Raw genomic sequence first — 26685 nt, forward strand, 5'->3', positions numbered from 1 at the left:
CCAGGTAGAGAGGGTCACAGTGGTTTGCCATACATTCCCATTTGCACAAAGGTTGAAAGCCAAAACAAAGGGAAATTCCTTTCATCTCGTCACAGAAGCATCTCTGGAAAACACTGACGAGCTGCCTAAAATTGCTTTCCAGCAATCATGGGGCAGGAATACTGCATTTGGGATTGAATTGGGTCAGGGATGCTGAGACATAGCCCTTTGCTCTGCCAGAGATGGTCCTGTGTATTTTCTATGCAGGGAAGGGGCACTACATTGTGTCTTATTAGCACTTTACAGAGGATTTAGGTCAACTGTCCATGCCACTAAATGGAGATGATGGGGAAGCAGAGCCCCAAAGCTACCCTCGTTGCTCTGATAACTGTATGGCTGCAAAGCCAGAGGGCAATTTGGGAGACTTCTCTTAGTGCCACCATGATATGTCTTTCATTTGACAAACACTAAGTTTAAGTACTTTAAGTTTACATGAAGTTAACATGAAGTTTACATTAAGTTAACGTTAAGTACTTTAAGTTTATTATGCCCAAGAAACCACACTAAGCTTTAGCCTAATGCTGAGGGGATGTGATATTTTGCCCAATAGTAACACTACCCTGATGGGCTGGCAGAAATCCTATGCTCCCGCCAGATTACCCTCTGCCCACAGCCTCTCCACTCCATGCCCTGGCACTTCCAGTGGCTACCAGTGTATCTTATCTGTTCCAACACCTGCCTGGAGGGTTTCCTGGGCTGACCTCCGTCACATAACCAGCAGGAGTCCTCCATTAATGACCCAGCTTTGTCTAGCATAGCTGTTGCTATGGTGACAGTCACCCATGAGTACAGTAAGAGAAAAATAGCCACACTTTACTAGTTGTACATCCTAGCATGACATACCAGGACTGCCTTATAAAGTTTTCTAGTTTTTTCCAAGACTTTTCTTTCCCCCAAGACTTAAAATTAGGAAACAATATGTAACTGCTAAGAACACAATTTCCCTAGCAACCAGAGAAATGTTATTCCCTCCTGTTGGGGGTGTTAAAAATAACATTGCATATGCCACAGTAACCAACTGGAATCTCCAAATTATCTGCTCTATCCTCCTGGTCATAGCAGATGCCTACTCCCTAAATCTCATCTCTCACCAAGGTAACAAATGTAATTCACCTGCGTACAGTCACTCAGGCTTCCTCTTTGCCTGCAGGGAAAAAAAAGTCATAGCCAGCTTGGCCTTTATGAGCAGCATCCTTATGAGCACCCCCTTCCTACTCCTTTCCTGCATGGTACCGATGTTCTAGGCACAAGCAATTACTCAAGATTCTCTGACCAGACCATGTGCCTGCTTGCCTGCCTCCCTCCCTCCCTCCCTTCCTTCCTTTTTACATAATTAATATACAATGCAATAAAAAGATCTTAAGTGAACAGTTCAATGAATTTTGATAATTGAATACACCAGGAGGGCATCACTCTGGAAATTTCTCTTTCCAATCACTCTACCATCACCCAACCCAGAGGCAACCAGTTTCTGACATTTATTGGCCCAGATTAGTTTTGTCTGTTCTGGATCTTTGTAAATAGAATCATACAGAATGTATTCTTTTGTGCATTCCACTGTGTGAATATGTCACAATTTTAAAATCTGTTTTTCTGGGGCCAGCCCCATGGCTGAGTTGTTAAGTTTGTGTGCTCTGCTTCGGCATCCCAGGGTTTCACGGGTTCGGATCCTGGGTACACACCTAGCACTGTTCATCAAGCCATGCTGAGGAGGCATCCCACACAGCAGAACTAGAAGGACCTATAACTAGAATATACAACTATGTACTGGGGGGCTTTGGGGAGAAGAAGGGAAAAAGAAAGATTGTCAACAGATGTTAGCTCAGGGCCAGTCTTTAAAAAAAATAAAATATAATAAAATGCATTTTTCTGTTGATGGACACTTGAGCTCTTTTCAGTTTGAGATTATCATGAATAAGGATCTTAAGAATATTTTTGTCCTAGTCTTTCTGTGAACAATTTTTTTTTTGAGATTTTATTTTTCCTTTTTCTCCCCAAAGTCCCCCGGTACATAGTTGTATATTTTTAATTGTGGGCCCTCTCTAGTTGTGGCATGTGGGACACTGCCCCAGTATGGCTTGATGAGCGGCGCCATGTCTGTGCCCAGGATTTGAACCAGCGAAAACCTGAGCCACCGAAGCAGAGCACAAAAACTTAACCACTCAGCCACGGGGCTGACCCCATGTGAACAATTGTTTTTTATTTCTCTTGTACGAATATCCAGGAGTGAAACTGCTGGGTAACAGGGTGGCTGTATGATTAACTTTACTAGAAACTGCCAGACAGTTCTCCAACTGGTTATCCCCTTTGACTCTCCCATCATATATGAGAGTTCCAGGTGCTCCAGATCCTCACTGACATTTGGTATTGTCAGCATTTTTTAATTTTACCGTTCTAGTGGGTGTATATAGTATCTCATTGTGGTTTTAATTTGCATTTTTCTGACAACTAATGATGTGAGCTTATTTTCATGTGCTTATTGCCCATTTGCAGATCTTCTTTTGTGAAGTCTGTCCAAGTTTTCTGTCCATTTTAAAAATTTATATTTATTAATAATACATTCTTGGGGTGATGTCAGCAACATGGTGGAGTGAGCAGTTTTCTTTGTCTCTCCCCCTTCAAACTACAACTAAGTGGACATTCATTGATCAACAAAGGATACCCACACAGCACCTCAGGATGCTTGAGAGGCCCATGCTGTTATACATCAGAAGGTGGATGGACTACCCCCAAGGAAGAGGTGGAGATAAGTGAAAACCCTCCGGCCCCTAGACAGCCTAGTACCTGCGAGTGACTCTCTCCCAGCTGACATGCTCATAGCACTGCCACAGCACCGAGGGTGAGCATGCACATCGGCAGTGCAACTGTGGAAACAGGTGACTACAGCCCTAAGCTCCCCATGATTGCTCATTAGTCCAGTGGGAAAAGCCACAGTCCCACCACGGCCATGGGGAAATCCTCTAGTCAGCCCTAGTGGAGAGGCCCCACTCACCAAATACAAAGGCTGAGGGGCCCTGGGGCAGAAGAGCCTCTGCCGGTTACCCACCAGCTGCATTAAAAACACACAGCCCTGCTGCAGCCCTGAGGGGCAAGTGAGACCCAGTGGGACCATGCAAGTGGGCAGTGACAATCCAGAGCTCCAGTGTGACTGCTTCTTGATCTAGTTGGAAAATCCAAGGTCCCACACCAGGTGCAGGGAGAGCCTCTGCTTGGCCTTAGTGGAGAGGCCCTGCACACCAAGCACAAAGGCTGGGCGACCTAACAGCAGAAGTGGTGTTGCTGGTGAGCTAACCACTAGCTGCATTAGATACGCAAAACTCTGCTGTGGCCCAGAGCAGATGAGTGAGATCCTGTCAGACCTGACAGTGGCAGAGCTGTGAGTCTAGGTGAATCAGCTCCTGGCTGCTGTGAAAGCTGATGACACCACTGCAGACCCTAAGAAGGGAGCATACCTAGGAGGTCTGTGACAGCAGACACCAGCAACCTGTAGCCGCCTTGTGGTTGTTCCCACAGTTGACAGGAGATCTCACAGGGCCACTGAGACTCTGAGGAGGGGCCCAGGCTCAGTCAGGAACAGCTGACAGGGATCCTAGTTGGTGCAGAATACACAGCTGCTGCCCCATTACCCCAGTGGAAGCAAGTGGAAGCAATAACCAAACTCTATCTCTATGCAGTGACACAAATCCACGCCATCAAGCAGTATGAAAAAAATTATTAAATCTCCAGAACAGAAGTAAAATGACAGGTACCCAGAAAACAATCCCGAAGACACAGAAATCTACAACCTAAATGAAAACGAATTCAAAATAGCTATCACTAAAAAACTCAATGAGTTAAAAGAGCTTGATACTATAAAGAAGAACCAATCAGAAATGTTGGAGATGAAAAACACAATGGAGGAGATTAAGAAAAATCTGGACTCTGTGAACAGTAGGGCTGATAATATGGAGGACAGAATTAGCAATGTGGAGGATAGGAATATAGAAATGCTTCAGATAGAGGAGGAGAGAACTAAGACTAAAAAGAAATGAAGAAACTCTCCAAGAAATATCCAACTCAATTAGGAAATGCAACATAAGGATTATAGGTATCCCAGAGGGAGAAGAGAAGGAGAAGGGGACAGAAAGCCGATTCAAAGAAATAATAGCTGAGAACTTCCCAAACCTGGGGAGGGAGCTGGAAATCCACGTGACAGAAGCTAATAGATCTCCAAACTTTATCAATATAAAAAGACCAACCCCAAGGCATATAGTAGTGAAACTTGCAAAAGTCAATGACAAAGAGAAAATATTAAGGGCAGCAATGCAGAAGAAAATAACCTACAAAGGAATCCCCATCAGGCTGTCAACAGCTTTCTCAGCAGATACCTTACAGGCTAGGAGAGAGCAGAATGATATATTCAAAACTCTGAAGGACAAAAACTTGCAGCCAAGAATACTCTATCCAGTGAAAATATCCTTCATATATGATGGAGAAATAAAAACTTTCCCAGATAAACAAAAGCTAAGGGAGTTCATTGCCACAAGACCCCCCCCCCCCACCAACACACACACACACTCATACACAAGAAATGCTCAGGAAGACCCTCATACTTGAAAAAAAAAAAAAAAAGGAAAGTGATTATAAAACCCTGAGCAAAGGAGATAAGTAGAAAGACAAAATCAGAAAATTGCAGCCTCCATCAGAACAGATTAGCAAATGCATACGTATAACATTAAAGATAAAAGGAAGGGAAACACCAAGAATAAATGTAATCTTGTCATTTTAACCACAAACTCACAACACAAGAAAGAAAAAAAGATCACACAATAACAACCTAGAAGGGAAAGAAGAAAGGGATGGAACAGCTTAATCTAAGGAAATAACAGGCTATGAAAAAAATGGATTATCTCATCTATGAGATTTTTTATACAAACCACATGGTAACCACTAAACAAATAACTAGAATAGAGATGCAAATTACAAATAAGAAGAAAACCAACATAGAAAACTACTTAACTGAATTGGTAGTCCAAAATTCATGGGACGAGAAACAAGGGAAATGCAGGATAACCAGAAAATAGGGAATAAGAAGGCAGCATTAGGCCCCCACATTTCAATAATCACTCTAAATGTAAATAGATTGAACTCTCCAATCAAAAGACACATAGTGGTAGGATGGATTAAAGAACAAGACCCAACAATACACTGCCTACAGGAAACACATCTCAGCCCCAAAGACAAACACAAACTCAGAGTGAAGAGACGGAAGACAATACTCCAAGCTAATAGTGAACATAAGAAAGCAGGTGTCACCAGACTTATATCACACAAAGTAGACTTCAAGGAAAAAACAGTAAAGAGAGATAAAGAGGAGCAGTTTATAATGATAAAAGGGACACTCCACCAAGAAGACATAATACTTGTAAATATATATGCACCAAACACAGTAGCACCAAAGTACGTAAAGCAACTATTAACAAAACTAAAAGGAGATATCAACAAAAATACAATAATAGTAGCGGGCTTCAACACCCCACTAACACCAATGGATAGATCATCCAGACAGAAAGTCAACAAGGAAATTGTAGAATTAAATGAAAAACTAGACCAGATGGACTTAATAGATGTATATAGAACTTGCCATCCAAAACCAGCAGTTTACACATTCTTCTCAAGTGCCCATGGAACATTCTCAAGGATAAACCATATGTTGGAAAACAAAGCAAATCTCAACAAATTTAAAAGGATTGAAATAATATCAAGCATCTTTTCTGACCATAATGCTATGAAACCAGAAGTCAATTACAAGAATAAAGCTGGGAAAGGGGCAAAAATGTGGAGATTAAACAACATGCTACTGAACAATCAGTGGGTCATTGAAGAAATTAGGGGAAAATTCAAATATTATCTGGAGACAAATGAAAATGAAAACACACCATACCAACTCATTTGGGATGCAGCAAAGTGGTCCTAAAAGGGAAATTCATCACGTTACAGGCTCACCTCAATAAACAAGAAAAATCTGAGATAGGCAATCTTACACTACACCTAACAGAATTAGAAAAAGAAGAACAAACAAAGCCCAAAGTCAGTAGAAGGAGGGAAATAAAAATTAGAGCAGAAATAAATGAAATCGAAACAAAAAAGACAGTAGAAAGGATCAATGAAACAAAGAGCTTGTTCTCTGAGAGAAAAAACAACACTGACAAACCCTTAGCCAACCTCACTAAGAAAAAAAGAGAGAAGACTCAAATAAATAAAATTAGAAATGAGAGAGGAGAAAATGGATACCACAGAAATACAAAAGATTATAAGAGAATACTATGAAAACTATATACCAACAAATGGGACAACCTAGAAGAAATGGATAAATTCTTACACTCTTACAAACTCCCAAAACTGAATCAGGAAGAAATAGAGAATCTGAATAGACCAATCACAAGTAAAGAGATTGAAACAGTAATCAAAAATCTCCCCAAAAATAAAACTCCAGGACCAGACGGCTTCTCTAGAGAATTCTACCAAACATTCAAAGAAGATTTAATACCTATCCTTCTCAAACTATTCCAGAAAATTGAGGAAGATGGAGCACTTCCCAACACATTCTACGAGGCCAACAACACTGTGATACCAAAACCAGACAAGGACAACACAAAGAAGGAAAACTACAGGCCAATGTGATTGATGAACATAGATGCAAAAATCCTCAACAAAATTTTGGCAAACCGAATACAGCAATACATTGAAAAGATCATACACCATGATCAAGTGAGATTTATACCAGGGACATAGGAATGGTTCAAATCCACAAGTCAATCAATGTGGGACACCACATTAACAAAATGAGAAATAAAAACCACATGATCATCTCAATAGATGCAGAGAAAGCATTTGGCAAGATCCAACATCCATTTATGATAAAAACTCTCAATGAAATGGGTATAAAAGGAAAGTACCTCAACATAATAAAGGCCATATATGACAAACATACAGCCAACATCATACTCAATGGGAAAAAACTGAACACCATCCCTCTGGGAACAGGAACAAAACAAGGGTGTCCACTCTTACCACTCTTATTCAACATAGTACTGGAGGTTTGGGTCAGAGCAATTAGGCAGAGAAAAGAAAGAAAAGGAATCCAAACAGGCAATGAAGAAGTGAAACTCTTGCTGTTTGCAGATGACATGATCTTATATTTAGAAAACCCAAAAGAATCCATTGGAAAACTATTAGAAATAATCAACAACTACAGCAAAGTTGCAGGGTATAAAATCAACTTACAAAAATCAGTAGCATTTTTATACTCTAATAACGAACTAACAGAGAACTCAAGAACACAATCCCATTCATAATTGCAACAAAGAGAATAAAATATCTAGGAATAAATTTAACCTAGGAAGTGAAAGACCTATACAATGAAAACTACAAGATTTTCCTGAAAGAAACTGATGATGACATAAAGAGACGGAAAGACATTCCACGCACATAGATTGGAAGAATAAACATAGTTAAATATCCATACTACCTAAAGCAATCTACAGATTCAATGCAATCCCAATCAGAATCCCAATGACATTCTTTACAGAAATAGAACAAAGAATCCTAAAATTCATATGGGGCAACAAAAGACCCCAAATTGCTAAAGCAATCCTGAGAAAAAAGAACAAAGCTGGAGGCATCATAATCCCTGACTTCAAAACATACTACAAAGCTACAGTAATCAAAACACCATGGTACTGGTACAAAAACAGGCACAGAGATCAATGGAACAAAACTGAAAGCCCAGAAATAAAACTACTCATCTATGGACAGCTAATTTTCGACAAAGGAGCTGAGGGCATACAATGGAGAGAAGAAAGTCTGTTCAACAAATGGTGTTGGGAAAACTGGACAGCCACATGTAAAAGAATGAAAATTGACCATTCTTTTACACGATTCGCAAAAATAAACTCAAAATGGTCAAAGACTCAAAGGTAAGACCTGAAACCATAAAACTTCTAGAAGAACACAGAGGCAGTACACTCTTTGACACCAGTCTTAAAAGGATCTTTCCAGACACCATGTCTTCTCAGACAAGGGAAACAATAGAAAGAATAAACAAGTGGGACTTCATCAGACTAAAGAGCTTCTACAAGGCAAGGGAAGGAAAACAGGACTGAAACAAAAAAACAACCAGCCAATTGAGAAAAAATATTTGCAAATCATATAGCCAACAAAGGATTAATCTCCATAATATATAAAGAACTCACACAAGTCAACAACAAAAAATCAAACGACCAGATCAAAAAATGGGCTGGAGATGTGAACAGACATTTCTCCAAAAAAGATATACCAATGGCCAATGGGCCCATGAAAAGATGTTCATCATCACTGATCATCAGGGAAATGAAAATCAAAACTACGCTAAGATATCATCTTATACCCATTAGAATGGCAAAAATAACCCAAACAAAAAGTAACAAATGTTGGAGAGGTTGTGGAGAAAAAGAACCCTCATACACTGCTGGTGGGAATGCAAACTGGTGCAGCCTCTATGGAAAACAGTATGGAGATTTCTCAAAAAGTTAAAAATAGAAATACCATATGACCCAGCCATCCCACTACTGGGTATCTATCCAAAGAACTTGAAATCAGCAATTCCAAAAGACCCATGCACCCCATGTTCATTGCAGCATTATTCACAATAGCCAAGATATTTATACAATGGAATACTACTCAGCCATAAAAAAGGATAAAATCATCCCATTCACAACAACATGGATGGACCTTGAGGGTATTATGTTAAGTGAAATAAGCCAGATAGAGAAGGACTATCTGTATGACTCCACTCATAGGTGGAAATTAAACACGTGGATAAAGAGAACAGACTAGTGGTTACCAGGGGAAAATGGGGGTGGGGGTGGGCATGAAGGATGAAGTGGTGCCCCTACAATATGACTGACAAATAATAATGTACAACTGAAATTTCACAAGGTTGTAGATTATCATAATCTCAAAAAAAGTAAAAATAAATAATAATATATTCTGAATACAACTATTTTGTCAGATATATCTTCTGAAAATAGTTTTTCCCTATCTGTAGTTTACCTGCTCATTTTCTTAATGATGTCTTTTGATGGGCAGAAATGTTTAATTGTGATGAAGTCCAATTTATCAGCTATTTTTCCTTTAAGGTTCATCCTTTTTCTGTCTCAAAAATTTATATCTAAGTGAAGGTTGCAAAGAATTTCTCTTATATTTTCTTCTAGAAAGTTTACGGTTCTGTTTTTTTATGTAGATGTTTGATTCATCTCAAATTATAATTTTATGTGTGTAGTGGGACAGAGACTGAGGTTACTTTTTGCCCAGAAGGATGTCCCGTATTTCCAGCACTATTTGTTGAAAAGATTTTCCTTTTACTATTGAATTATTTTGGTGCCCTTGTCAAAAATAAGTTGACTGTAAAAGTAGGGGGTGTATTTCTGGATCCTCCCTTCTGTTTCACTGAACTATGCGTCTGTCTTCAGACAATACCACACTATCTTGATTACTGGACTTTATAGCAAGTCTTGAAATCCCGTCATCTAAGCTCTTCAACACTCTTCTTCTCTGTCAAGATAGTTTTGGTACTTGTAGGTACTCTGAATTTGCATCAAAATTTTAGAATTAGCTTTTGTCTTTCTTCCAAAAAAGTTTGCTGGAATTTTGATAGGCATTTCATTGGAACTATAGATCAATTTAGAGCAAATAAACATCTTAAAATATTGAGTCTTCTAATACATGAATATGGTATATCTCTCCACTTATTTATATCTTCTTTAATTCCTCTTAACAAGGCTTGCAGTTTTTAGGGTAAAATTCTTGCACATCTTTAATTAGATTTACTCTAGGATATTTGATTTTTATAATGCTATTAAAAGAATATTGTTTTATTTTTCAAGAAAACCAAATCATTGATTACTTCACCTGTGTACTTTTGCACATGCAGTTTTGGACACATGGAATTCCTCTCTCCTTGTCTGAATTCCTGCCTGCTACCCCTCCTTCTGAGCACTACCCTCTGTAGGAAGCCTTTCTCTACTTTCCTAGCCTGAGTTAGTAATCTCATCTCTGGTTTGCAGTAAAGGTCCGTGGGCCTCTGTGTTAAAGCAAAGATCCTGCTATATTTAACTATTTGTTCATCATCTGTCTCCTAACTAGACTTAGAGCTCTTTAAGGGCAGTGGCTGTGTCTTCTATCTCTGTTCAAAATAAATGTTGAATAAAGGAGTCAGCATGTAGACTCGCAAGCCAAACATGTACATCTTAAAATTGTGAGGAATCTCAGATGTCATCATGTTCAATTCTCTGCATGGAACGTCACTATATCATTGTGTGTCCAGCATGCAATGAACCTGTCTCATTTTGGCTATGGCCAGACACAATTCCTGGATGCTGCTGCTTGTGTCCATTAGCACTGGATCTGTTGGAAAGGATTACATTAGAATTGAGGAATATTCTGGATTCCCACTTGAGCAGTAAGGATCTAGATTCAAATCTACTTGGCTAATATTTCTTCCCCTTTATTCTTTAGTTTTAGGCACAGTTAAAACATTCTAATTCCTCATCTATTAAACATGTCCAACTGGTACCATTTCATGTTTTAGAATGTTTTATCTTTACATTTCTCCAATTAAAATGTACGATTTACATGACTTTTGGTAATCAGACCAATTATTATGCAGTGATAAATTGTAACTGTGTGAAACTTTGCGTTCTGTCACCCATTAGGTGTATAATTTTGTTTCTTCACACATAAAAGAGACATGTATGAGCATGTTCATTGCACAAATCACACATTTATTACATTGATGGAAATGTGGTTGTTTAATTCTAGGAAACTGGAAAGGTAAAATATATTAAATGAATTTTATGGAATACCACACAACAATTAGAAGTGGTGAATTAGATGCTGACATAACAATTTGGATGGCTCTTAAGAACAGTGCTAATTGGGGAAAAAGTAAGAAATGTATAACACAAAAACATTTGCATAAACTAAAACTCATTGAATATCAATAAAAATGCATCAAAACAACAAGCCTCATTTTTCAAAAACTCCTTCAAACAAAAAGATATCCTAGAGTTGTTGCAGGGGTAGAAGGGTATGTTACAGGAGTGAGGAATGGGAGATGAAAGGAAATCAATCAGAGACCCAAAGAAGAATACTACAGGTCACTAACGATGACATACTGAGAAATGAGGAATGGAGAAACTCAAGCTTCTGCTCCTAAGATCTGAAAGAAGAGAAAATAAAAGGTAAAAACTGGATTTTAAGAAGATTAAATTAGATAATTCATGACAAGCCCTCAGTAAGCACCTAGCCCATAGTAAACATTGAGTAATTCCATTAAATGAATATTAGTAGATGGATATGTGCTAAAAGCACACTCCATGGGGAGGGGGCCGTGGCTGTTTTGTTTCTCCCAACATCTCTAGCACCAGAACTGGGCCAGGCCATAAGAGGTGCTCAGTAAACCTCTGTTGAGTGAATGACCTGTTCTGAGATGCAACCATGAGCAAAAGCAATATTGTCTCTGCCCTCATGGAGCTAATAGTTTGGAAGAGAGACAAACACTAATTTAAAAAAATACAAATAAATATATAAGTGCAACTGTTTTTAAGTACAAGTGCTCATGGTTCTATGAGAGTCTATAAGGAGAAAATTTGAACTGGTTAGAGAGATCAGAAAAGGCTTCCTTGAGCAAGTGACTTTCCATGCAAGATGAGTAGGAATTAACTAGATAAAAAGAGGAAGACCATTCCTGACAGGAAATACAGCATGTGCAAAGTGCCTGTTGCAGATGAAAACAGAAAAGATGAGAGTTTGGCAAACAAGACAGCCTGAAAGAAGGCCAGTGTGCCAGGGCTCAGAGGGTGAGGGGACCCTGCTGGGCAGTGAGACTGGAGAGGACAGTGGGTCAGACCATGCAAAGTCTCATCAACCATGTCAAGGAACTTGTCCTTATCTTCTAAGCAATCGAAAATTCATGAAGGGCTTTAAGAGGACAGAGACACAATCAGATATTCATTTTTAGAAGATCATTCAGGCATTAGTTCAGAGCCTGTTGGAGGAGCCCAGAGGGGATAGTGAATCTAGTTGAAAAGGCACTGCCATGGTACAAGTGAGAGATCAGTGTAGCTGGCACTGGATTGGTTGTAGAGAGATGGAGAGAAGTAGGTGGATAGTAGATGTTGCATGGAATTATTACCATGTCTGAACCATTGATATCGACACGGGGCAGACCCATTCAATATGGTTGATTCCTAGATGTCAATAAAAGTCTGAATCCATCTGGAATAATTTTGGTGCTCATGAGATGACTTGTGGATCATAAGATACACAACGCTCATAATGAGATAAAATCTCTGAACAAATTGGGGGAAAACCCACTCCTCCCATCTCTCTTGACACAGTCCCACCTCTTGACAACTAGGAGGATGTGGGCTCTGTAAATGTCTTGGTCCCAATGGGTCTCTTTCACCTAGTTGGTGACGGCCATGGCTTTGTTGACGCAAGTTCATGACATTCATCAACTAACTTTGGAATCCGATGCTGCCAATAGGCCCTAGGCACCACAGGCTCTGCCTGCCCATCTCCAGCACTTTCTTGACCACGCCAGTCCAGCCCTCAGGCTACATACCTGCCTGCCAAGAGAACGGAGAACATATGCTCTGCAATTTGTTTGTCAGCCACATGCAGAGCAAGGCCCAGGGACACTTCAAATCCATCAGTTCCATGCCTCCTACAAACATTTGCCACACCTATTATGAGGCAAGGTTACAGCTGACCTCTGGAACAAAGCCCAGCTCCAAGCTCTCTCAAAGACCAGATTGGGTGCATAAGCCTGTGTTCTCAGTTTTCCTTCAACCGTAGCTCACCCACACCCCCTAAAATTTCCCCAGTGCAAAAAGCTGTCACTGTGAACCAAGGTACCACCTCTCACCTAGAAGCCACCCATAAATGTTAGTTCCTTCTTCTTACTTTCCCCACAGGGAGACCCTCATACCTTGTCACATGATGCTTCAGTATCATTTCTCATGGAAGGTATCTTATGATCCTTTCAGACACTTAGAATCAAAATACATATGACATCTCATTCTCAAAAAGGCATTCCAATGAATACTGGTAGCAAATAGAAAATATCAATAATTAGGAGAGGGATCACCTAAGTGCTGAATTGTCCGTGAGATACTTCTTTTTGTTCTCCTGGCTGTCATCTCAGTGTTTTTCTAATATGGAATTTGCCTTGCACATCCATGCATTGACCACCCCCTCAAGAATGTGTCAGTTTTTCTGGTCAGTCAGTGAATCCATCATTCATTCAGTCAATCACTTCACAAATTTCCTAAGCACCCACTGTACACAAAGCCACCTTTGTGGACACAAAGTTTCTGTGGGAGGGAAAAAGATGTGCCACAAAACACAAGGATTAGGAGATACCTCTTTCTGCACAACCTCCGCAAATGCAGAAACACATTATTACATATGCAAGACAAGTGTCCACTCTCCCAGGATCCTGAAGGCTGAAGTGATGCAACAAATGCTCCCTCAGCCAAGAAGTCAGGGAAGAAGTTCTCTTCCAAGCCAAATTATTGATGTAGTCTGACCTGAGACGTCTTCTCTCTACATAGAGATGCAAGCAGCTCCTATCCCACTGATATCTTCATCTCATGCTTCTACATTTCTTTTCGTTTTATCCCACATTTGTCAATTTTAAAATGTTTAGGGGCCGGCCTGGTGGCATAGCAGTTAAGTTCACATGCTCCACTTTGGCGGCCCAGGGTTCACCAGTTCGAATACTGGGCAAAGACCTATGCACTGCTATCAAGTCATGCTGTGGCGGCATCCCACATATAAAATAGACGAAGATGGGCATAGATGTTAGCTCAGGGCTAATCTTCTTCTTCAAAAAAAAATGTTTAAAGGTCATGGCAACATTATTCACAAAAGCCAAAAGGCAGAAACAACCCAACTGTCCATCAACAGATGAATGGATAGACAAAATGTGGTATATCAGTACAATGGAATATTATTCGGCCTTAAAAAGGAAGGAAATTCTGACACATGCCACAACATGGATAAACCTTGAGGACATTATGCTGAGTGAAATAAACCCAACACAAAAAGACAAATACTGTATGATTCCACTTATATGAAGCAGTCAAAATCACAGAGATAAAAAGTAGAATGGTGGTTGCCAGGGGCCTAGGGGCGAGAGAATGGGGAGTTATTGTTTGATAGGGACAGAGTTTCAATTCAGGAAGATGAAATGAGTTCTGAAGATGGATGGTGGTGATGGTTGCACAACAATGTGAATGTACTTCATGTCACTGAACTGTACACTTGAAAATGGTTAAGATGGTAAATTTCATGTTATGTATATTTAGCCACAATTTTTTTAAGTTAAAAAAATGTTTAAGGGGAAGAAAAATAGCAGATGAGGTCAATAGGAGTTAATATGTTTACTGATCGAAACAAAGTTGATCGCACTGCAGGAGGTCATCTAACAGGCTGACCCCAGCCAGCCTCTGCAGACATGGAGCCATTGTGGTAGGAACCACTGCCCACACAGACGACATGGTATTGGAAGCGTCGATGGAACGTGTCAGATGAACAACTGTTTGGTATTAAAGCCAGGCCAGAGATAGGACTGGATGGATGGATGCCTAGAGGATAGAACTCATTGGAAAGACCAAGGACTGTTGAAGCATGGTAGTTTTCTAAGAAGAAAGTGGGTGAAAACGACCTCAGGTATTGGCAATATCACTATATACTCCACTGGACACAAACACTAGGTTACTTGCTGGAGGAAACCTTGGGAGCCATCCAGCTCAGCACTCTCATTAGACAGATGACACAACTGAGGTAGAGCTTAAATGCTCTTCCCGAAGCTACACAGATTAGTAGAAGCAGCCCCCTGACCTCCTGACCCTGTCTAATGCCCTTTCTATTCTTTCATGAAATAAACCCACATTCTGAGGGAGGCTCACCTACTCTGAAATCCTTATCATGGGGCACAGACACTTCAAATCTTCTCCCCTGAGCCCCTGTGGGAGCCACAGTCTACCTTTCCCTTCCAGTCCCTCTCTAAATTCCAGTTCCTTCTGGCCATGAAGGTTTCAGGCTGCCCCTGCCCAAATAAACCTCAACCTTGGGCAATGAATCCCATTGTGTGTCATCTGTGCCCCTCTGCTACATGGGTGGGCTCTGCTGCAAAGTATCTGGGGAACATGCAGCCCAGTTCCATCACACAGTGCATACTCAATAAGGTCATCCTCCTTCTCTCCCTCCAGTGACAGCACCAACTGGCTCCTCTCCTTAAGCTCCCTGGAAGCTCTTCCCTTCCTCACCCACCCTCTGCTTCTAACTTGTCCCTGGCTTCATCCAGGAAGTTGAGGCCATTACATCAAAATTTCATCCTTGCTCCCACCTCCTGGTGGCCAAGCTGTGTTCATCCCTGCCCCTCCTTCTCTCCAGGTCAGAGCAAAGGGGTCCTTCCTCTTGCCCAAGACCCTTCCCTTGAGTTCTGAATTCCCTTTTGCCTACCTTCAGTGGGTTCTCCATCCATAAATTCTCCCCTGCTTGCATCATCAGCCACATCTTCACTGGGTCCTTCCTCTACAATTAAAATTTCTCCAAAGATTTACCCACTTGCTCCTCCAAATCCTCACCTTCCATTCACGTCTCCTGTCCCTCAATGGGCAACACATCGTCCAGTTCAGTGGGTGTGTGTAGATGTATTTACTCTCTGAATTGCTTTCCTTTTCTGCAGCATTTGACTCCACTGTCCCCTCTATTCTTTGGAAATTCGCTCCTCTACTTCTCCAACTGCCCCTTCTTGATTTTCTTGGTTTTCTCTTTCTCCACTTGCCTGTTAAACATTAGTGTTTAGAGGGAGGTGATGTGGCCCACCATCTTCATTCTCCCTGGGTAATTTTGCCCATTCTTTTGATCTCACCCCTCAGCTCCTAAGTTTGAATCTCGCTCTGACCTCTCCCTCAAACTTTACACCATCATACACAGCTGCCTTCTGGACATCTCCACCTGGAAGCCCCAAACCATCTCAAATGAAGGCCGTCTAAAATGGAACCCATCACCTAACCCACGCCAAGACAGCACTCCTTCTACATGTCTAATGTCAATTCTACCTGCTCACTAAAGTCAGAATCCTGATGTTCACTGGGGCCTTTTCTCTCTTCCTCACTCTGCACATCTTACCATTATCGAATACTGCTAAACGTTCTGCACCTTTTACAAAAAATTGCTCAAATTCAGCCCTTGTCATCTCTTGCCTGGACATTGACAGTAGTCTCTTAAGAGGTTGTCCTGCTTCCAGCCTGGGCTTTCAGGTTCATCTCTGTGAAGCTGACACATAAATCTGTCCCTGACACTGCCTGGATTGAAACTTTTTAAAAATGATTTCTTATCACCTTCATAATGACATCCAAGCTCTGTAGCTTAGCATATAAAGACTGTCACGAAGAAACTTTATGTTTCAGTTATATTAAACCAATTGTTTAGTATAGTATACTATGTTATAGAACTGTTAAAGGATAAAGTTTTTAAGTGTACTATTACGACTCTCAAACCAATATAAAATGAACTCAGATCAAGGAGTTTATTTTGCTCACTATTTAATCTGAGAAACAGTAAGAGGTTACAACTGATTAAAAGGGGAATCTCCAAGCAGTCACATATAGAGGCAATAAAGAATATTAACATGGATTTGCTTAATATGCAATACTGGCTTCTTTCATGGTGGGGAGGACATCAATTGTACTTCCACTGGAAAAAATTCATTTTAATGTCTGTGGCCAACAGTCATTTGCATCAAAATCAGCTAAATTGCTTACAGCGGGTAAAATAGTCCCCTCCCCTCTGTTTCCCCACTACTAACATCTTCCACTAGTGTGGTGCGTTTGTCACGATTAACTAGCCAATATTGATCTATTATCCATAATTTATTCAGATTTCCTTAGTTTTTACCTCATGTCCTTTTTCTGTTCAAGGATTCCATCCAGTATACCACATCACATCTAGTTATCAAGTCTCCTCAGGCTCCTCTTGGCTGTGACAGTCTCTCAGACTTTGTTCTGATGACCTGGACAGTGTTTAGGTCTGGCCAGATATATTGTAGGATGCCCACCTACTGAAATTTGTCTGATGTTTTTCTCATTATTAGACTGAGGTTATAGTTCTTGGGAGGAAGACCACAGGAGTAGAGTGCCCTTCTCATCATATTGTATCAAGGATTCATGCTAGCAACGTGGCTTATCACTGTTGATGTTGAGCTTAATCACCCGGCTTAGGGAGTAATTGTCAGATTTCTCCACGGTGAAGTTACTCTTCTTTCGCCCTTTCGACACTGTCGTGTTTGGAAGGACATCACTATGGGCAGCCCTTGCTTTAGGGTGGAGTAGCTACATAATTTATTTGGAATTGTTCTGCAATGGGAGATTTATTCTTTCTTCTCCACTTATCAATTTATTCCCCATTTATTGATATCGACGTATTGCTGTTGTTCTTGTTGTTTTGAGAACTTCCTTATTTTCTGGCACTACAAGATTCTCCAGGCTTGTCTTGTATATTTCCTGCCCCAGCCCTCGAATCAGCCATTTCTCCAAAGCACCTTCGTTCCTTTGATCGGAACCCAAGATTTTGGTACTAAGTGCACTCATTGATAGTGGGATGTCATTGCTTCTAGGCCCTCTCAGCAGACAAAGAAAGTAAAATATATATCTGTATACTAACTGTATATACATATATATATATATACATACACATATATAGACACATATAGAAATATAGAAATATGTACATGCATATGGATATATATGACTATCTGTATTTATACTAAGTTAAACATGAGTTCTTGTCATATCTCCAACTCTAAGCCATTACCACACAGATCCTGCTCCCCTTGCTGATCTGTAACTTTCCACTTGGACAATGAGAAACCTAGCTCCCACCAACTACCATCCGTTTACTTAACTGTTCAATTCTAGAGTATGTGTACACTGGTATCAGGAATGTTAACCTGCCCGCCATGGGAAACATCTTTTTCAACTAGAGTGCAGTGTTTATGTGCAGTTCCTTTTGCTTTAGCTTATAGACCCCATTCATTTCCAAAGTTACCCAAGTCAGCACCTTTTCCCCACCTCCCTTAAGTGCCTTTGTTTCATACATTTGCAATACAGTTAGATTCTCTTGTCACAGTCTGCCTTCTTTCATGGGATCCCCCAACCTATTAAATGATTTTTTTTTAATTTGCATACAATAAGGTTCATTATGCTATAAAGTTCTACAAGTTTTGACAAAGGTGTGTCATGTATTCACCATTATAGTATCATATACAACAGTTTCACTTCCCTAAAAATCCAGTGCTCCACCTATTCATCTCTCCCTACCTTAAGCTCCTGCAAGCACCAATCTTTTTACCAGCTCCATAGTTTTGCCTTTTCCAGAATGTCACATAGTTCGAATCATATAGTCACTAGCCTTTTCAGACTGACTTCTTTCCCTTAGCAATATGCATTTACATTCCTCCATGTCTTTTCATAGCTTGATAGCTCATTTCTTTTTATCTTTGAATAATATTCCATTGTCTGGATGTAACACAGTTTGTTTATACATTCATCTTGAAGGACATCTTGGTCACATCCAGTTTTTAGTGATTATGAATAAAGATGCTATAAACGTTCATGTACAGGTTTTTGCGTGGACATGAGTTTTCAGCTCACTAGGGTAAATTGGGACTGAGATTGCTGGATTGTATGGTAAAATTAGGTTTAGCTTTATAAGAAACTACCAAACTGTCTCCCAAAGTGACTGTACCATTTTGCGTTCTTACCAGCAATGAATGAGAGTTCCTGTTCCTCCATGAATTTAGTACAGAATTTAGTACTGTCAGTTTTCTGAATTTTTAGCAATTCTAACAGATGTGTAGTGGTATCTCATTGTTGTTTTAATTTGCAGTACCCTAATGGCAAATGATGTTGAGAATCTTTTCATATGCTTACTTACCACCTGTATATCTTCTTTGGTGAGGTACACAGACATGATGATCAATATGTACACAATTCTAAATGCACATACCTAAAATATAAGAAGCCATGTAGTTTTTCTTTTCTAAACAGTTATTCTAGTGACTTTCCAGCTTAAATTTTTCAGACAAGAAGATACTAAATAACAATATCTTCAAAGGTTGATAAGCTGTTATGCTGTAAATCTCAGTAATTCACATTTTAATGTCATACATCCTACATTCTCAAAATTTCTAATTTTCAGAGCATAGTAACAAAGTTATTAGGAAAACTGGGACTTTGGGGAATAAAAGTAATTTTAAATGTTTGAGATTGATGAACATTCCAGATCAGCAATGGCTTTCGCAATCTGCCAGCAGCCCTGGGGACAGCACAGCCTTCCATTTTTCCCTTCTTCTGTCCTCCAAGTTGTAAATCACCTCTTCTTGGTCATTGTTCCTACTGCCCCTGTTGCTGCCTGTCAGTGGAGTCTTCTTGTGTCTGTCTCATGTTCAGAAGCCCTGAGGGAGGATATGATTGATTCAGTTAGTCACCATCATCCAAAGTGGATCAAGTTGTCCGATGCACCTGACCTCATATACCACAGGCTACCTTATAAATTAGCTGGCTTTTGGAAAGGCACCCACCAAGGTCCAATTATCTGTCAATAGGTTCTGGGATCATATGTATCAGCCATGGAGGCATAAAAGTAGGGGTCCCCTGACTCTCAGAGGGGGCACAGGGCTTAAACAGGTCAGTTAGGCTTTTCTAGGGCAAAGTTGGTCATAAGGTTTCCCCAGTGGCAACTTTTCCCCATCCTCATCCTTGCTAACCAATACCCCACCCTCCAATTACTCTGTTTGAATTAGAGGAACCCCTACAGGAGAGGACCATCTGAATCTAAATGAGTTTCTAGTTTGGGGACCTGTCCCCTGCCTTAAAGGCCATAGTCCTTCCCAGGATTCATTACTCTAACAAAGCAAAGACATTTATGCTGCTGTCCTCCCACTCTTTGTCATGACAGAAAATGGATACTGAAACTTACAAAAGGACTTGAAGCAGCATCACGAGTAAAAAACGGAGGAGAAGTATGCTTTGGGTCTATTCATTTTGGGCATGGACTTCTGCTATTCATGTATATACATATGCTTTATGTCTGATGATAATCTCAATCAACAGTTTTATAGGCTTTATTTTCACACATATTCAACTTTATGACATTACATGATGTGTCATTATGTCCATTATGTAGAGGAGTGAACTGACAAGCAGAAAAATTAAATATTTTGTCCACGGTGTCACAGCTGGTAGTTGAAACCAAACTTTAAGCCACCACTATGGAAGGTTCCCGGGAAAAGTGGTGCTATCATGGCCTCCTAAAGATAATTCTAACAGTTGGTGTTTTTTGTTTTTGTTTCTGTTTCATGTGTCTGTGTGTGGCTCAGATACGATCTCTGACGAGTATACAATGTGAGATGTAGTTTGTATGTGGATATGAGTGCGGAAGGTGAGATGGGATGCAATCACATCTTTAGTATCTCATTTAAATGGACCATGTTTCCCAAAAAGGAGAATCAGCATTGTCACTAAAGCAAATGCCATTTTCCATAAATCCTAGCTGGTTTTGTGCCTCTGAGAATCCTTCTGAAATATTCACCAGCTTCTTTTGCTCTCTTGAATGAGATACTGTCCATAGGATAATGAATATATTTCCTCTCCCTCCTCTACCTGTGGTGGTAAGCAACACACCTTCATAGAGTCTGAAGCAAGATACTTATCAAAGGGAAGAAAAAATTGGATGTTAGCCAAGTTTGCTCCTGGCCTGTTTCCTCCTTTCTTTTGCGTGAATTTTAAAACACTTCATTCTTGAGCCAAAATATTTCATTGCTACTGTAGCCCAGATAATTCTAATCTCCATTTGAGGGCTTGTGCTTCACAGAAAAAATTTCAGGGGAAAATTGTAATTAGAGTGCAGTAACATCTGCATTTCAAATGAGCTCCATCCACTTTGGTTTTCGTAACATTAGGGGGATGAATAAATTATGCTCTTCAGGTTGTGAATGGCTACAGAACTGAGTCTCAGGAGAGTGCGTAACTGTAGGACTCAAAATGCTCTGAGCTATTCTTGGCAGTAAGGTGTTGCTTTGAGAACTCATTATAAACCAGGATATTATTCTCTTTGGAACATTTTGAAATGGTCCCAAAAAGTTCATCACTGAGCTGGAGGAGTTGGATCAGGTTATCTTAACCTTCATGCAAGAGCAACCCACTCTTTCCTCAAGATAAGCACTTAAAAAAATATATCCTTCACTTGTGGCAGGCAACATGCCAGAAATGTCACTATTAGTAATTGATTATAAATTGGTAGTTTATTGTTTTGGTTGGAGGAGAGTGGAGCATGAATAGTTTTCTACGGGCCATGATAGAGTTGTTTGTGTTGAGTCATTGACTCAACAAAGAGTTTTTGTCAAAACCCAAAACTAAACTTCTGTTTCTAGCAGTAAGGCAGTTTGGGCTCCCTATCCAACCCTTCTAATTGAAATGACTGCATTGTTGAGTAAATATTAAGTTTTTCCTTTTAAATGCATTGTTGGATGGCAGCAAAGTAATAAATCCACCGAGACTCAAAACAATCAAAGTCATGAACCTTAGGAATTAAGGAAGTGCAAAGGTAGCTTTCAATCTGAAGGTTTCTGCTGAAAGCTGGAATACTTGAGCTTCTACTCTGATGAGTACAGAGGAGAGAAAGGCCAGATGAAAACCCTAGGGGCCACATTTAGTAAGGAATCTGATGCAAAATACCTGCATAAGACTGGGACCCCAAAAGGCTATGATTTTAAGTGTTAGGGTGAAACAGTAATAAACCCTATTATGCATAGTAAAGCAAGGAAACTTATCTGTCTAGACTTAGTGCTGGTGAAAGGAAAAAACATTCCTATAAGAATAAATAACTATAAATAAGATAGAATACAAGTTTTCAGGCTAAATTCAAAAATCTCTGAAGCCTCCAAAAACTACAAGTAGATAATTTTGTTTAAAGTGGTCCCTCCTGTTTCCTCCAGGTTGGTAGCACCTTCAGCTACTGTGAAAAGCAAATATAAATGTTCTTTGAATGAATTCAACATTAGCCCAGGAGTCAAAGAATTTCCAGAAAAAAATGGTCCAAGGAAATAAGCTTCTCATAGCACGAAACACAAAACCCACAAGGGAATAAGATACTATGCATGAGGACCAGCAGAAACAACAGACAGAAAAAACAAATCCTTCAAGAGAACTTGAAAATATGAGCAAGGAACAATGGATCACACAAAATAACTCTGAATTTTTTTTAAAAAAAAAGAACAATTAAAATTAAAAAGCAATAAGTGAAGTGAAAACTCAGTGGGTGAATTAACCAGTAGATTAGATATGGCTAAAGAGAAAGTGAACAGGAAGATAGGTCAAAAATATTTTCTATGCTGTTTGCAGATGACATGGTTTTATACGTAGAAAACTGTAAAGAATCCATCAGAAAACTATCAGAAATAATCAACAACTACAGCAAAATTGCAGGGTACAAAATCATCTTACAAAAATCAATTGCATCTCTATACTCTAATAATAAACTAACAGAAAGAGAACTCAAGAATACAATCCCATTTACAATTGCAACAAAAAGAATAAAATATCTAGGAATAAATTTAACCAAGGAGGTGAAAGACCTACACAATGAAAACTATAAGACATTATTGAAAGAAATCAAGGACCACATACAGAAATGGAAATATATTCCACACACATGGATTGGAAGAATAAACATAGTTAAAATGTTCATACTACTCAAAGCAATCTACAGATTCAATGCAATCCTAATCAGAATCCCAATGACATCCTTCACGGAAATACAACAAAGAATCCTAAAATTCATATGGGGCAACCAAAGACCCCAAATGGCCAAAGGAATCCTGAGAAAAAAGAACAAAGCTAGAGGCATCACAATCCCTGACTTCAAAATATACTACAAAGCTATAATAATCAAAACAGCATGGTACTGGTACAGAAACAGACACACAAATCAGTGGAACAGAATTGAAAGTCCAGAAATAAAACCACACATTTACAGACAGCTAATATTTAACAAAGGAGCTAAGAACATACAGTGGAGAAAGGAAAGTCCCTTCAATAAATGGTGTTGGGAAAACTGGACAGCCACATGCAAAAGAAGGAAAGTAGACCATTATCTTTCACCATACAAAAAAATTACCTCAAAATGGATTAAAGACTTGAAGTTAAGATCTGAACCATAAAACTCCCAGAAGAAAATATAGGCAGTACACTCTTTAACATCAGTCTTAGAAGGATGATGTCAAACACCATATCTACTCGGGCCAGGGAAAAAAAAGAAAAAATAAACAAGTGGGACTTCATTAGACTAAAGAGCTTCTGCAAGGCAAAGGAAACCAGGAACACAATGAAAACACAAGCCAATAACTGGGAGGAAATATTTACAAATCATATATCCGACAAGGGGTTAATCTGCAAAATATATAAAGAACTCACACAACTCAACAACAAAAAAACTAACAACCCAATCAAAAAATGGGCAGAGGATATGAACAGACATTTTTCCAAAGAAGATATACAGATGGCCAATAGGCAAATGAAAAAATGTTCAACATCACTAATCATAAGGGAAATGCAAATAAAAACTACACTAAGATAACACTTTACACCTGTTAGAATGACTGTTATCACCAAGACACAAATTAACAAATATTGGAGAAGATGTGAATGGGAAGCCTCATACACTGCTGGTTGGATTACAAACTGGTACAGCCACTATGGAAAACAGTATGGAGATTTCTCAAAAAATAAAAATAGAAATACCATATGACCCAGATATCCCACTACTGGGTATTTATCCAAAGAGCTTGAAATCAACAATTCAAAGAGACCTATGCACCTCTATGTTCACTGCAGCATTATTCACTATAGCCAAGAAGTGGAAGCAATCCAAGTGCCTATCAACTGATGATTGGGTAAAGAAGATGTGGTGTATATATATATGTGTGTGTGTGTGTGTGTGTGTGTGTGTATATATATTTATACAACGGAATATTACTCAGCCATAAAAAACAAAAAACGGTCCCATTTGCAACAACATGGGTGGACCTTGAGGGTATTATTTTAAGTGAAATAAGCCAGACAGAGAATGACAAACATTGCATGATTTCACTCATATGTGGAAGATAAACTAAAGAGACAGAACAGTTTAGTGGTTACCAGAGGGGAAGGAGGTTGGGCAGTGGGCACAAGGGGTGAGAGGGAACATTTATATGATGACCCACAAATAATAATATACAACTGAAATTTCACAATGTTATAAACTATTATGACCTCAATAAAACAAAAATAAAAATTTTTTAAAAATTTTCCATTACGCAACTTAGAGAGACAAAGGGAAACAAACATGGAAGAGGAGATGGGAAAGAGAGAAGCTAGAATGATAGGCTATAACATACATCTTAACAAAGCATCTGCATGAGATAGGAAGAATAGGCCATATTTTAAGAAATTATGCATGAAAACTTTTCCAGAATTATGGAAGGACAGCAATTTTCAGATCCAAGGAACCTGGTGACTTCCAAAATGACAGCAAATGGAAGACCTGTTATACAAGAAAAATTAGTAAGCAAAGAAATTGATGAATATGTAGGTAAATTCAATGAACATTAATAACACAAAATAACATTGATAATATTTGATTTTTAGGTCAAAAACAACATAGTATTGAAATTCTGGACAACATAAAATGTAAGTTGGAAAGGTGTTGGTCATTATTCGAGTTTTTAAAAGTCCTTGTGTTATTCAAGAGGAGGTTAAGGATGCTGTTTAATTTTAGTTTTCATAAGTTATTTCATGTATTTGAAGATATAAGGAAGCTATCATAAGACTAGAAAACATTCTAAAAAATAGAAATGGTAAAACACTATTTATTGCAATACCATGTATAATAGCAAAGAATGGAAACAACCAATATGTTCACCAGTAGGTGACTGGTTGAATGAACTATGATACAGCCATGCAGTGGAGTTCGATAAAAAGAATGAAAATATAATTTCCAAACAAGGTAGACAGAAAAACTTGACTGAGGGGGTAGAAAACCCTCAATCATCCCAAAAGAAGGCAAAAAAGGTGGAGGAAAATATAAATAGAAAAAAGTGGACAATTAAAAGCATATAAGAAGACTATAGTAATGAATTCTAATCCAGTATACCAGCAACTATAACAAACGCAAATGACTGAACCCTGCAGTTCGAAGCAGAGTGTGAGACTGAGTTAAAAGAATTCTATGCACATGGTGATTTCAAGAGGTATACCTAAAACGAAAGATCTTAAATGCTCGAAAGCCAATGAATGGAAAAACATGTACCAGGTGAACAGTAACCCCACAAAAGCCAACAAACAGACTTTAAAGAAAATAAATTTTGCTAGAGATTTATTAGAGATAAAGACAATGATGAAAGGGTTCAATGTATAAGAATGAATTTGTAGGAAATTAATATTTAATTTCAAAATATATAAATCAAAGATTGACTTATCGTAAAGAAGAAATATAAAAATTCATCTTAATAGTGGGAGATTTTAATATATCTCTTTGTAGACAATTGTAGTTGACAAACTATAATTGATAAGCAAACCGAATATTAATAAGTGGATAGACAATATATAACATTACACCTTAAAATTAAAGAAAATACATCCTTTTCAAGCACATATGGAATGCCTATGAAAATGGACATCTTCTAGGTTATAAAGCTACCCTTATCAAATTTAGAAGGATTGGGCCATAGTGCCATTACGCTACAGAACATTTATAACAACAAGCAACAACAAAAACCTGGAGAAAATCATCTATTTAGACATTAAAAATAGACTTTTAAACCACTCATTGTAATGAAAATGGAAAAATATTTAGACATAAAAAATAATAAAAATATTACATATAAAACTTGTGGGACAACCAAAACAGTACTCTATTAGCTTAGGCATTAACATTAGAAGAAAGAAAAAGTCTCTAAAATAATGAGGTAAGCAACCAACTTAACTTCAAGAACACAGCAGCACTAATCCAGAGAAAGTGGAAGAAAAGAATGAGAAAGCAGATGATATTGATACAGAAAACAAACTTGCCTTAGAAAGGATCAATAAAATCAAAAGTTAGTTCTTTGAAAAGGTTAAATGAATAGAAAACCTTTGTTGGGATTTATTAAGAAAAAGAGAGAATGAAGGCCCCAGTGAATTACACTGGAAAAGAAAAAGGAAATACATGCTGGTGAATAGAATAGATAAGAAAATATGATTAACACCTTTATGCCAATACATTTTAAAAATTAATGGACTGGACAAATTCCTTTAAAATACAGTTTATCAAGAAGAAACTGAAAAGATGAACAGTCTTAAAATGATTAAGGCTACTGAATTGGTAGTTTAAAAATATTCTCTCAAAGAAAACATCAGTCCCAGTTGTCTTCACCACCAGTTTTAACAAACTTTCAGGAAGAAATAATTACTATAACTGCCAGATAATATAAAAAGAGGGGAAAAAATCCCCAATTCAGTTTGTGAGGTTGACATG

At 38.8% G+C, this 26685-nt stretch overlaps 1 long non-coding RNA gene across 1 annotated transcript in view; it reads right to left on the reverse strand.

The window, feature by feature from the left end:
• Positions 1 to 16639: 16639 nt before the first annotated feature.
• The window catches only part of LOC139082472 (uncharacterized), a 45871-nt gene continuing 35825 nt past the window's right edge, over positions 16640 to 26685 (reverse strand). Inside the window, exon 3 of the long non-coding RNA XR_011538518.1 lies at positions 16640 to 19588. This is a non-coding gene — a long non-coding RNA (uncharacterized lncRNA). The remainder of the gene's footprint in view (positions 19589 to 26685) is intronic.

This window comes from Equus przewalskii, chromosome 1 (assembly GCF_037783145.1).
Source record: "Equus przewalskii isolate Varuska chromosome 1, EquPr2, whole genome shotgun sequence".
Classification (NCBI taxonomy): Eukaryota; Metazoa; Chordata; class Mammalia; order Perissodactyla; family Equidae; genus Equus; species Equus przewalskii.